The sequence below is a fragment of the Erinaceus europaeus genome, chromosome 2, assembly GCF_950295315.1.
Source record: "Erinaceus europaeus chromosome 2, mEriEur2.1, whole genome shotgun sequence".
Taxonomy (NCBI): domain Eukaryota; kingdom Metazoa; phylum Chordata; class Mammalia; order Eulipotyphla; family Erinaceidae; genus Erinaceus; species Erinaceus europaeus.
Window position 1 is genome coordinate 54,031,124 of NC_080163.1, and position 13,232 is coordinate 54,044,355.

A 13,232-nucleotide genomic window follows, 5' to 3' on the forward strand; every position below is an offset into this window, starting at 1 on the left:
TTTTATTCATTGTTATGTATCCCAGATTCTGGCAACATACAGCGCAAAATACAGTCGGTGCTCTGCATGCATGAGGCATCAGGTTCAGCCTCCAGAAAGCCAAGAAATTTTAAACATCAAATGAATATTCAAAAAGACTACAGCTTGGTCAGTGTATGACTTCTGTCTACCCTTGGTAAGTATTGGGTTGTTGTAAAAGTTATGATGTATTTTTCTTTTTTTTTAGTAGTTTTTTGTTTTGATTTTTTAAATATTTATTTATTTATTCCCTTTTGTTGCCCTTGTTGTTGTATTGTTGTAGTTACTGTTGATGTCATCGTTGTTGGATAGGACAGAGAGAAATGGAGAGAGGAGGGGAAGACTGAGAGGGGGAGAGAAAGAGAGACACCTGCAGACCTGCTTCACCTCCTGTGAAGCAACTCCCCTGCAGGTGGAGAGTTGGGGGCTCGAACCAGGATCCTTACCCTGGTCCTTGCGCTTTGCGCCACCTGCGCTTAGCCCACTGCATTACCCCCTGATTCCCGTGATGTATTTTTCTATGCAAAGAAATGCTTCGTGAATTTTCTGGCAGCCCAAGCCTGATAGCTTATGATACAGAAGGACTTAATGGTGGACCATCTTTAAACCAGTGAACAGAAGTATTTCTAAAAGGCACTCCAAATCTATAAAATCTTTTATAGGCAATAATTTTTTTCCCACCAGACTTTATTGGGGCTCAGCACTTGCCCGAGTCCACTCATCCCAGTGGAATCTTTTTGTTGTTATTTTCTTTTTTCAAGATCAAAGGTGAGAAAGCCTAGAAAGATAGAGTGACACACACAGGAGAGACATCACAGCACAGTTCCACTGCTTCTGAAGCTTCCTTCCCCTTCTGCACAACGTTCATATGCTGGTCAGGTGAAGTATTTCTCAGCCCCTTTATAGATAGAGTCAGGCTGGGAGTGTGGATTGACCTGTCAACGCCCATGTTCAGCAAGGACGCAATTACAGAAGCCAGACCTTTCACTTTCTGCATCCCACAATGACCTTGGGTCCATACTCCCAGAGGGTTAAAGAACAGGAAAGCTTTCCATTGATTCAGTGCAATCCCTATTAAAATCACAGTGATATTTTACTATCAACTGTAAACCATTAATCCCTCAATAAAGAACATTTTAAAAACAAAATAAAATAAAAAGAATAGGAAAGCTATCAGGGGAGGGGATGGTATACGGAGTCCTGGTGGTGGGAATTGTGTGGAGTACCCCTCTTATTCTATGGTTTTGTCAGTGTTTCCTTTTTATAAATAAAAAAAACTTACAACGTATTAAAAACCAACTGATTGCTGTTTGCATTCTCTAACACTGCTGCAAATGAGAAATCATAGTATTGGGATTCTGGTTGCAATTTCCACCCTAACAGTTTTATAAATACTTGGGTACGCTTTCGATGATGCTGAAGATGTCATGTCCAGTCTCTTATCTAATAAGACTATCTAAAATTTATGATCCCTTTAAGTCACAATCACTAATTTTTTTTCAAAACTGGTAGAAAATTAAAATTTTCAAGTTTAAATTAAAGGGTAAAAATAGTTTTAATTTATTTCCATTTGCATTCTTCTTTTCTTTCCTCTCCAATTCATGCCATATTGTTTGTTATTTCAGGAGACAGAGTTCTACTCTTGCAATGGTAGTGTCTAGGGACCATCAGAGTAAAACAGTTTTGGAAGAAAGAAAAAGAAATAGTTAGCAATAAATGACATTTTGAATTGTGAAAATATCAGGCATCCTCAGCATAATGTTGAACCTAAAGGAAGAAGTGGGAATATCAGAATGCTCCACTCTTGCAGCCAACACAGGAAAGGTGAAATCAAGTGCAATGGCAACATTATTTGAAGAGTCTTTGGGCTTCCTTAAAATTGGCCAAAGAGAGATCAAGAGTTATGTTTCAAAAATCAGTTCCACTGAGTGAAACAAATGGAAGGGTTGTTTTTTTTTTTTTTTTTGGAGGGGGTAGGGGGAGGGCAAAAAATGAGTAGAGGATTAGGGAGAAAGAAAGGAAAACCTACAATTCTATACCATCATGGACAATTGGGTTTCTTTTTTTAAATTTTTTAATATTTATTTATTTATTCCCTTTTGTTGCCCTTTTTTGTTGTGGTGGTTATTATTGATGTTGTTGTTGTTGGATAGGACAGAGAGAAATGGAGAGAGGAGGGGAAGAAAGAGAGAGGAGAGAGAAAGATAGACACCTGTATACTTACTTCACCGCTTGTGAAGCAACTCCCCTACAGATGGGGAGCCGGGGCTCAAACCGGGATCCCTAGGCTGGTCCTTGTGCTTAACCCACTGCGCTACCGCCTGACTCCCTGCAATTGGGTTTCTTAAGATATGCTATTACCAAGACTGGGCTGTATATTTAACTAGTACAGGTTCAAAGGGCATTAAGATAACAAAGAGCAGGTTGTACTGTAGGTATCACATTTTATAATCAGACCTAGGGAAAATTGCGCCATATAGTTCCCACACAGTCAGGAAACACATCAACTTCCAGTGCTGTGTGCAAATCTCTTTAAAATAGGTTTATTTTTATGACATTTAGTCTTCTGCTAAGTATTTCTTAATCTAAAATATAGTACCGTGATTTTTTTTCTCACTTTCTGCCTTACGTAAATTTCTGGGAAACAAAATAGTTCAATTTATGTAATCTGTGGGAGAAAGAAGCTTTATGATTAAGATACAAACTACAATTAGCAGCTTCCCACACAAATCAACTGGAATATGGAGCCCATCTAAAATAACTTTTTTTAACTAGGAAATACCTATATGCATTTAAGAAATTATTTATACAGGGTAAAGAAAGCCTTGAAGTGATTCTATATATTATTTGGTAGCTTATCACAATTTCACATCTAGGATATTTAATTTTGGGGTGCTATCATAGAGTAAAATTTGCTTACTTTAAAAAAAAGATTTCCCCCTCTCAATTCTGGGTATTAATCACAGGCAACTATATTGTTATTGTTATTATTTAAATGTTTGTTTCAGTTATGTTATGTGAGATTGTTTCACAAGAAAGAGAAAGGGATCATCGCTCTAGTACATGTGGTATCAGAGGTCAAATTATGACACTCAGCTATACAAGTCTTGAGTTATTTCCCATATACCCATAGGCAATGTTATAAAAACAGGTTATCATGTATCCAGATATAATAATAAGCTTTTACTCCTTGAGAAAATCCTCTCTTACATTTCAATGTCTTTTGACTTTTTTTTTTAATTGTGGCTTTACTTTTGCCTCATTTATTATGCAGTCTGTGTAAAGCATTACTAGCCATTACAGAAAAGGACATGGCTTAAAAAGAAGTCATTCTCTCTTATCCACTAGCTACTGATAAATAGTTGTCTCTTCAAAGTACTTTAGGCATAACAATCTCAAGTATATTAACTCTTATAAATAAAAGAAATGGAAGATACTGTCATAATCTAGTAACTTTCTACTACTGATAGGAAGGCATTTTCACAACTCTAAAGAACATTTTCAATCAAATTCAACTCAGTATCTAGAAGATGCTAACTATTATATAAAGTAGAACAATTTACTTCACTAATTTAACTGGTAACTTTTTTTTTGGCAAGTACAGTGTAAATAAATTTACAAAGACAAATAAAATGTCAAACAAACTATTTATTCATAATTCTGGACAATTTTAAAGTTTTTTTTATATTTGTCACATATCTGGCTAGATACTAAAGCTACAAGACATAAGATCTTCTATTTTTATGTTAGAGATTTTAAAATGCAAGGTGATTTTCTTTTGTCGTCAACATGCCGTATGCTCATAAACAAAGGTCTCATGTAAATATGCCATACATATATTTTCTTACACTGTTTATTTTTGCCATCTCTCTGTTACTGCGTGTTATCACACCTGCTTGGTATAATAAGGCAAAGTGCTATAAAGTACTACCCTCTTAATGTCTTTCTTGCTGTTCAATAACAGCTGCAATAAATAGAAAGGAAGTAAGACAAAAAGAAAAACATTCAGTGTGCTGCAAATTATTGAGTGCTAACACTGGCATATGGTGTCGTCTCTTTAAATTTGTCTACAAAATCTATTAGGTAAGAACTATTACAATTTAAATTTAATGAGAAGAAATTGAAGTTCATGGAGATTTATTAAATCATTGTGCTAAACAGACACGTTAGCCAGGCTCATTTACATTACATAGAATGGTGATCTTGGCAGTACAGTTCACTCATTTCCACCTGCAGCAGAGGTAAACTTCATGAGTGGTGAGGTAGTGTCACAGATATTTCTCTTTCTTTCCCCATCTCTATCTTCCTCTGTCTCAATTTCTTTCTATCCTATGAAAAGAAAAGAAAAGAAAAGAAAAAAGAAAAGGAGGGGAGGGGAGGGGAGGGGAGGGGAGGGGAGGGGAGGGGAGGGGAGGGGAGGGGAGGGGAGGGGAGGGGAGGGGAGGGGAGGGGAGGGGAGGGGAGGGGAGGGGAGGGGAGGGGAGGGAAGGGAAGGGAAGGGAAGGGAAGGGAAGGGAAGGGAAGGGAAGGGAAGGGAAGGGAAGGGAAGGGAAGAGAAGAGAAGAGAAGAGAAGAGAAGAGAAGAGAAGAGAAGAGAAGAGAAGAGAAGAGAAGAGAAGAGAAGAGAAGAGAAGAGAAGAGAAGAGAAGAGAAGAGAAGAGAAAAAGGCTATTGGGAAAAGTGGGTTTGTTATACAGGCACCAGGCCTCAATGATAAGTCTGGTGGCAGTTTTCAAAAAGTCATTAAAGATGAAAGCATGGAGATAGTGCGGTTGACAGTAAACCATATTTACATGCCTGAGACCCCCAAGGACCTAGATCTAATCCCCAGAACCACCACATGCCAGAGCTGGGCAGTGCTTTGGTCTCCTTCTTTCTAACTCATAAAAACAAGTAAGTAAATTTAAATCAGTGAAAGAAGTCCTGTTGGAAATTTAGACTTCTAGGTAAAGTGTAGTAACATCCCTGTTCAGAACACACTTTATGAACTTGCTTTTCTGGCATAACTATTATTAGTCCTACATGTAACCAATACAAGACAATAAGATACATACATAAACACCCATTTCTGAGTCCTAACAATAAACGGACTATTTAGAGGGGTTCTGGATGAGGCTTTCATATTAATTATGAAAGCAACTGACACAAAATAACACATTGTATGTTTTAGAGGTTTTGCATTACCTTTTAAATTCATGGAATTACCCAGGTCTTTCCTTTACCCAGGAAAGACCGTTTTTAAGATTTAAAGTCCCCAAGAACATGTCAATGTTCGTATCTCCCTTTTATCTACATTATTTTTTCCAAGATAATCACAATAGTTTTGAGAAATAGGTCACCTAGATTTCAAAAATATTTTGTTTTAAGCCATCTGGGGCTGAAATGAGTCCTTCTTGGTATCACAGCACAAACCCGACATAACACACTGATTTGTACATCTGCTGGTACTTTAGCATTGTTCTGGGTATTTGATATTCTGAAAGTGCATCAAGAATCTGTATCCTAGGGAAACAAACCACTCAGAATTTCAATTAGGATCAGTGTGTTGTGCATGCAAAACATCACCACAGAAAAACTTGGAACATGTTAGGAGATGGAGATTTTAAAAACTAAATATTGTTGAACCAGTTCCACACTAACTTATATTTTACATTGGGTGATCTTGTCTCCTGTCCTTGAGTTGTTCTAAGAGAAGTAATTATTACTCATTACAGATTTGTATTTACAGATTTCTACTACTGTAAGTTTCCAGATCATGTTTAGAGAATTATTCTCAACACATTTAACTGACTCTGTGTAAAGCCTGATAAAGTGGTATCTAAGAAGGCAGATCATGTGATTGTACGTAATTGTACTTCCATTAACACTCGACAGAAGTGTCAAAAAAATTAGTGGTTCCATTTAGAAGTGCTGCCAGTTTTGTGCCCTTCTTGCATCTTGATGGAGTATTTCTTAATGTATTTAGGCCTCCTGAGTTCTAGCCACAGCTGCCATAATCAGCACAGAAAGTAAATAGCCTCGTCTCTTAAACAAGAATTGAAGTGGAGGCTCAGCGAATTAGCTGACATAGATAATGCACCTGCCTTGCCAAACACACAATCCAGGGATGTGCTCTACCCATACTGCATTGAAGAAAGCATGGGTGCTACATTAATGATGGCCCTAGCTAAGAATCCTGGGATTCCCACATAAATATGATGGACCTAGACCTCTAACAGATCACTCTATCCGTCACTGCTGGTCATCTCCATCAGGAACATCATAAATCTTCTTGTGGGCCTCTACAGGACCTTGCCCTCAATGTAGAACAGCAATGATAGAAACTGACCCACTCTCTGAAGGAAGGCCGGGTCAACATAATCTGCCACTCAAGAAAGACTGGTCCTGAAATGAGTGCAGCCTAGAATGTTCTAGCTATGACCATGTAATGTGAGCTCAGAGCAGTGAGGGTGCAGAGGTTGCACAGGCTCCTGTGTTCAGTATGGATAGCCATGGGCACCAGGCCAGATTGGTGGTATTTACAGTTAACAGTATTTATAAACCTTTCCCACATTTGGGAGCTACTCTCTTCCCTGATGCAGCTTTCTAGTCCTATCCCCAACTCTGAAACCATCTTCCTAGACAATAGTTTCAGACCACCTGCATTTTAGCTGTTGGGCTCAAGCAAAAATCAGTTAAGTCATGGGGCTCCTTAGAATATACTTAAAATAGACTTCCTGGGAGTCAGGCAGTAGCACAGTGGGTTAAGCGCATGTGGAGCAAAGTGCAAGGACTGGCATAAGGATACCAGTTCGAGCCCCCGGCTCCCCACCTGCAGGGGAGTCACTTCACAGGCAGTGAAGCAGGTTTGTAGGTGTCCATCTTTCTTCCCCCTCTCTGTCTTTCCCTCCTCTCTCCATTTCTTTCTGTACTATCCAACAACAATGGCATCAATAAAATAACAACAACAATAACTACAACAACAATGAAAAACAACAAGGGCAACAAAAGGGAAAATAAATAAATAAATATTAAAAAAAAAATAGACTTCCCAGCTTCTGCCAACATGAAGACCCCAAATTGCATCTGCTACACTCTTACCTTTAGACTCCTGATTATTAAACAAATTGTTTTGCTTTATATCTTAATGCTTTTCAACCAACAAGTTGCAGTTGCTACCATGATGCTTATCTGACTTCCTTGGGCAGAGGACCTCAATAAGGAACCCTATCCCAAAAGGGAAAGATAGGAATAGCCTGAGAGTATGGACTGACCTGTAAATGTCTATGTCCAGCATAAGAGCAATTATAGAAGCGAGAACTTCCACCTTCTGCACCCCGTAAAAATCTTTGTTCCATACTCAAAGGAGGGGGTGAGATGTTAAATTCTGGTGATAAGAATTGTGCGGAAATGTACCTCTTTTATCCTACAATCCTGTCGATCAATATTAAATCACTAATTTAAAAAAAGCCTGGGTACTATGTTACCTTCTTCTCTTCCTTTCTCTCTGTGCCTGTCTCTGTCTGCAAAAAGTCATCCTAGCATGGTGAAGCTCCCAAAACAACAACAACGAAATTGGAGTTAGAATATGCTTATTTCTTTTTTAAAATTTGTATTTATAAAATGGAAATATATACAAGACTTTAGGATAAGAGGGATACAATTCCATACAATTCGCACCCCCACAACTCTGTATCCCATTCCCTCCCTTGATAGCTTCTCTATTCTTTATCCCTCTGGGAGTATGGGCCCAGGATCATTATGGGGTGCAGAATATGCTTATTTCAAGGCATGGCTCTGGATCAGCAGTGTCATTTTGCTCTCCCTTGCCAACTAGGAAAAGCAATGAAAATCATCTGAAAGCTCAACAATGTAAGACAAGAATTTCTTTGGAAACTCCCTAAGCCACCAGTGAGTACAAAAAAATGTGACTTGTGAACAGAAAAGGGTTGAGGGAGAGATTTCTGGGACTAAAAGGTTGTAATCAAGGACAGCTGGCAAAAACCTGGGAGAGTGACAACTGAGGCACACTCTGGGTCTGAGTCAACAAAACAACTGTTGAGAGAGAGAGAGAGAGAGAGAGGGAGAGAGAGAGAGAAAGAGAGAGAGTCGGGCAGTAGCACAGCGGGTTAAGTACACGTGATGCAAAGCACAAGGACAGGCTGGCATAAGGATCCTGGTTCGAGCACCCAGCTCCCCACCTGCAGGAGAGTTGCTTCACAGGCAGTGAAGCAGGTCTGCAGGTGCCTGTCTTTCTCTCCCCCTCTCTGTCTTCCCCTCCCCTCTCCATTTCTCTCTGTCCTATCCAATAATGATGACATCAATAACAACAACAATAAAACAACAAGGGCAACAAAAGGGAATAAATTTTAAAAATTTTTTTAAGAATAGAAAGAAAAACACCTAAGCCACAGGCGAGTACAGACACATGTGGCTTGTGGACAGAAAGGGGGTAAGGGAGCAATTCCCAGGACTAAAAAACAGTGCTCAGAGACACCATATCAGGAGATTGGTGGCTCAGCCATACCAGGTCCAAGGTTAAGCAACAAAGAACTGTTAAAAAGGAATACAAATGAAAAAACTCACCAATATACAACTGATTTCTTGAGTTTTCAATGCTGTTCCCATAGAGGCTAGACTAGAAGCAGGGAGACAGATCCTATATTGACCTCAGGAATACTGACTGGACCTGGTGACCCAGGATAAAATCTCCCTATACACATCAACATATTTAAACAGGGAAATTGAACACCTTAGCCACAGTGCCTCCTGCTGGCACAACAAAAGTACACTAAAGGTGGAAACTGAGAAGTACATAGATAGCAATGATAGAAAACTTAAATGAATAGACAGAAATATGGAAAAAATGAAAAGAGATGGAGTTCTGAAAACTCATCATGAAATGAATTCAAGAAACTAATGTTAATATGAAAGAACTGGGGAGGGGTGGGCGGTAGTGCAGTGGGTTAAGCACAGGTGGCCTAAAAAGCAAAGACCAATGTAAGGATCCTTGTTCAAGTCCCCAGCTCCCCAACTTCAGGGCAGTCACTTCACAAACGGTGAAGCAGGTCTGCAGGTGTCCATATCTTTCTCTCCCCCCTGTCTTCCCCTTCTCTCTCAATTTCTCTCTGTCCTATGCAACAATGACATCAATGACAACAATAACAATAATAACAAGAGCAACAAGGGCAACAAAAATGGGGAAAACATGGCCTCCCGGAGTAGTGCAGGCACCGAACCCCAGGAGTAGTACCCCAGCAATAACCCTGGAGGCAAAAAATAAAAATAATAAAAAAGAAGAACTAGGGGCCAAGCATTGGTGCACATGTTACAATGAGTTACATGTGTTACAATGAGTTACAATTGAGAATACATGTTACAATGCTCAAGGACTCAGGCTCAAGCCCTGGCCTCCATCTGCAGGGAGAAAGCTCTGCAAGTAGTGAAGAAAGTCTGCAGGTGTCTCTCTGTTTCTCTCCCTCTCTATCACCCCCCTTCCTCTCAATTTCTGGCTGTTTCTAGCCAATAAGTAAATAAAGATAATTTATTTAAAAAAAAAAAAGATTCAATAATGGAGTGATCATTTTACAAAAGAATTACAAAGTACGAGGAAACAAACAAAACTGCAGTGTCTAAAGGACATTTCGAATGCAGTTCTAAAGGACATTTCGAATGCAGTTCTGGTTTAGGTAAGAAACCTCAGAAGTAGACTTAATCAGGTGGAAAGGACAATCTCAACACCAGAAGACACAAAGGGCATAGTCTGTGAATTTAAAACTCATGGAGAGGAAAGGTTTAGGAAAAATAAAGCACTTCTCTTGAAATAGCAGACCCCATCAAAATTATTGGGATTCCTGAGCAAGAGGAGAGGGAGAGAGGAATAGAGAATTATTCAAAGAAGTTTTAGAAGAGAATTTGCCATACTTAAGCAGTGTTCAAAATAAATAAATCCAAGAAGGTGAACACGCACCTAAATTTTTGAACCCAAAATGATCACATCAAGACACATCATTGTAAAACTATCAAAAACCAGGAACAAGGAAAAATATTGCAAGGTGACAGGAAAAGGAAGAAAGTCAGATGCAAAGGCAGAACCATCAGACTTGCGTCAGATTTCTCATCACAAATCCTAGAGGCAAAGAGGGAGAAAAATGACACATTCAAAGTATTAAAAAGTAAGAATTGCCAGCTATGAACTCTATTTTCTGCTAAATTATTCTTCAATATGAGGCAGAAATGAAAATATTTGCAAACATTCAGAACTTTAAGGAATTTGCCACTACCAAACCTGCTTTTGAAAAAATTACTGAGAGGTGTCCTACATGAAAGAAGAACCAAAGAAATTACATTTTCAGTGAGATGATCAGTATTAGAATAGAACCAGGAATACAACAACAGGGAAATCAGACAGAAAAGGGGAAAGGAAAATAGAACAGCACAGTCCCGTGTTGGTGAACCAAGGCCAAATTATAGATTTGTAAGTTAGAAACAGTATTCATGAAAACCACAAAAAAAGTAGCACAAAGACAAATAGAAAATATAGGAAAGACCATTATAGAAAACCATTCACCTAAAACGACAAATAGAAAAAGAGTCAACAAGAACAAAAACAACCTTGAAACAAAAACCAGAATGGCTATAGTTAAATCACATTTATCATTACTCACCCTAAATGCAAATGGCTTAAACTTGCTAGTCAAAAGACTCAGAATGACTGAATGGATTAAAAGGCAAGACCCATCTATTTTGTCTCTAGGAAGCACACATTCACATCAAAGAAGCAAAAGTGCCAGGTGACAGGTTGGAATAAGGTATTCCAAGCCAATAATGCAAACAAAAAGGGCCGGAACAGTTATTCTAATACCAGATATACCAAACTTTGAGACAAAGAAGGTGAAAAGTTACAGAAGATCAATCCAATAGGATGATATAACCACCATCAATATATATGCTCCCAATATGTATGCACCCAAATATGTGAAAAAAAAAAGGTACTTACTGACCTTAAAAGAGATATTGAAAGCAGCTAAGTATTACTTGGGGACCTCAGCAAACTGTTCACAGCAAAAGACTATCATCAGCCAAAAAAAATCAACAAGGAAATACAGGCCTTAAATGACATCATAGATGAGATGAGCTTAACAGATATATTCAGAATCTTTTACCCCTGTAAAAAGAATATACATTCTTTCCATGTTCACAAGGAATATTCTCAAGGATCAACCATGTGTTTGGACACAAAGACAGCTGTAAATATGTGAATACTGAAATCATAAAAAGTATCTTTTCTGACAAAGAGGTGGTGAAGTAAGAAATCAACCACAAAAAGAGACAAAGAAATACACCCAAACTATAGAGACTGAATAATACACTTCTGAATAATACCTGGCTCACTGAGGAAATCAAAAGAGAAATTAAAAATACTTGCAGAACAATGAAAATGAAGAGACCTTGTGGCATGCAGCAAAAACTGTCCTAAGAAGGAAGTTTATAAAAATACAGGTCCATACTGATAAACAGAAAAGATCTCAAGTGAGCTACCTAACATCACAACTGAACCAGCTACAAAAAGGAGGAGCAAACACCAAAAGTCAGCAGGAAGAAATAGTCAAAATCATAGCAAAAATTAATGAAATAGAATCCAGAAAGATAATTCAAAAGATGAATAAAATCAAAAGTTGGTTCTTTGAAAGGATAAATAAAATAGATAAACTACTGGTTAAACTCACAAAAAGAAAGAGAGAGAAAGCTATGATTAAAAAAAAATTCAGGAACAAGAGAGATGAAACTACAATTGAAGCTAGGGAGATACAAAGAATCATACACGAATATTATGAATATCTCTATGGGAATAAACTGGACAACCTGGATGAAGTGGATGCATTCCTAACATCATACCACCTGCTGAATCTAACTCAAGAGGAACTAGATAGCTCAAGCAAGCCAATCACAAGTTTAGAAATTGAACCAGTCATCAAAAATCTTCCCAAGAATAAAAGACCAAGTCCAGATGGCTTTACTAATGAATTATTTCAAATAGGACTTTCAAAGAAGAACTAACATCTATTCTCCTTGATGATTCCAGAAAATTTTAGAAGGGCAAACAGCAACAAAAAAATTCTATAAGACAAACATCACTTTGATTCTAAAAGCAGGAAATGAAAACTTTAGAAAAACTGTATCTCTAATGAACATTGATGCAAAGACACTGAACAAGATCTTGGCAAACAGAATCCAACAACATATCAAGAGAATAATTCACCAAGACCAAGTGGGATTCATCCCTCAGAAACAGGGACTGTTCAACATCTGCAAATCAGTCAATGAAATTCATCATATCAATAAAAAGAAAGATAAAAAACACATGACCATATCAACTGATGCCAAAAAAGCATTCGACAAGATCCAACACCCATTTATGATAAAGACCCTCCAGAAACTGGGAATATAAAGATCATTCCTCAACATATAAACATATAAACAAACCCAGAGCTAACATTATTTTCAATGGGGGAAAGCTGAACATTTTACTGCTAAAATCAGAAACTAGGCAGGGATGTCCAGTGTCTCCACTGTTATTCAACATAGTTCTTGAGGACCTTGCCACAAAAATCAGACAAGAAAGAGATATCAAAGATATACGAATTGGAAAAGAAGAAATCAAACTATCACTACTAGCTGATGACGTGAAAGGTATATGTACAGACCTACAAAGATTCCATCAGTAAACTAGTGGAAATAATATATTCATTAGAGTGGCAGGATACAAAATCAATACACGTGAATATTTGGCATTTTGGTATACAAACAAGGAATCAATGAAAGAGAACTAGAAGACTCAATCCTACTTATAATCGAGCCCGAAAAGGTAAAACACTTTGAGGTGGACCTCAGGGAGGAGGTGAAGGATCTTTATAATGAAAACTGTAAGATATTTATAATGAAAACTGTAAGAAATAGGGAAGGACACACAGAAGTAGGAGAACATTCTTCATTCCTATATTAAAAGAATAAACATTATTAATATTGTCATTCTACCAAAAGCAATTGATAGTTTCAATTCAATCCTGATCAAAATTCCAATGACATTTTTCAAATTGAACAACTTGTCCAAAAATATGTATGGAGCCACAAAATGCCAAAGATTGCCAAAGTGCTTCTGAGAAAAAAGGGAAAAATATGGAGTTAGCACTCTCCCCCAACTTCACTTTATAATAGAAAGCAATAGTAGTCAA

At 37.9% G+C, this 13,232-nt stretch overlaps 1 protein-coding gene and 1 long non-coding RNA gene across 4 annotated transcripts in view; one reads left to right on the forward strand and one right to left on the reverse strand.

Annotated features, from left to right (window-relative positions):
• JAKMIP2 (janus kinase and microtubule interacting protein 2) overlaps positions 1-13,232 on the reverse strand; it is a 201,066-nt gene that overhangs the window by 118,027 nt on the left and 69,807 nt on the right. The window lies entirely within an intron of this gene.
• LOC132536934 (uncharacterized) overlaps positions 1-13,232 on the forward strand; it is a 28,796-nt gene that overhangs the window by 3,170 nt on the left and 12,394 nt on the right. Inside the window, exon 2 of the long non-coding RNA XR_009548463.1 lies at positions 26-175. This is a non-coding gene — a long non-coding RNA (uncharacterized LOC132536934). The remainder of the gene's footprint in view (positions 1-25; positions 176-13,232) is intronic.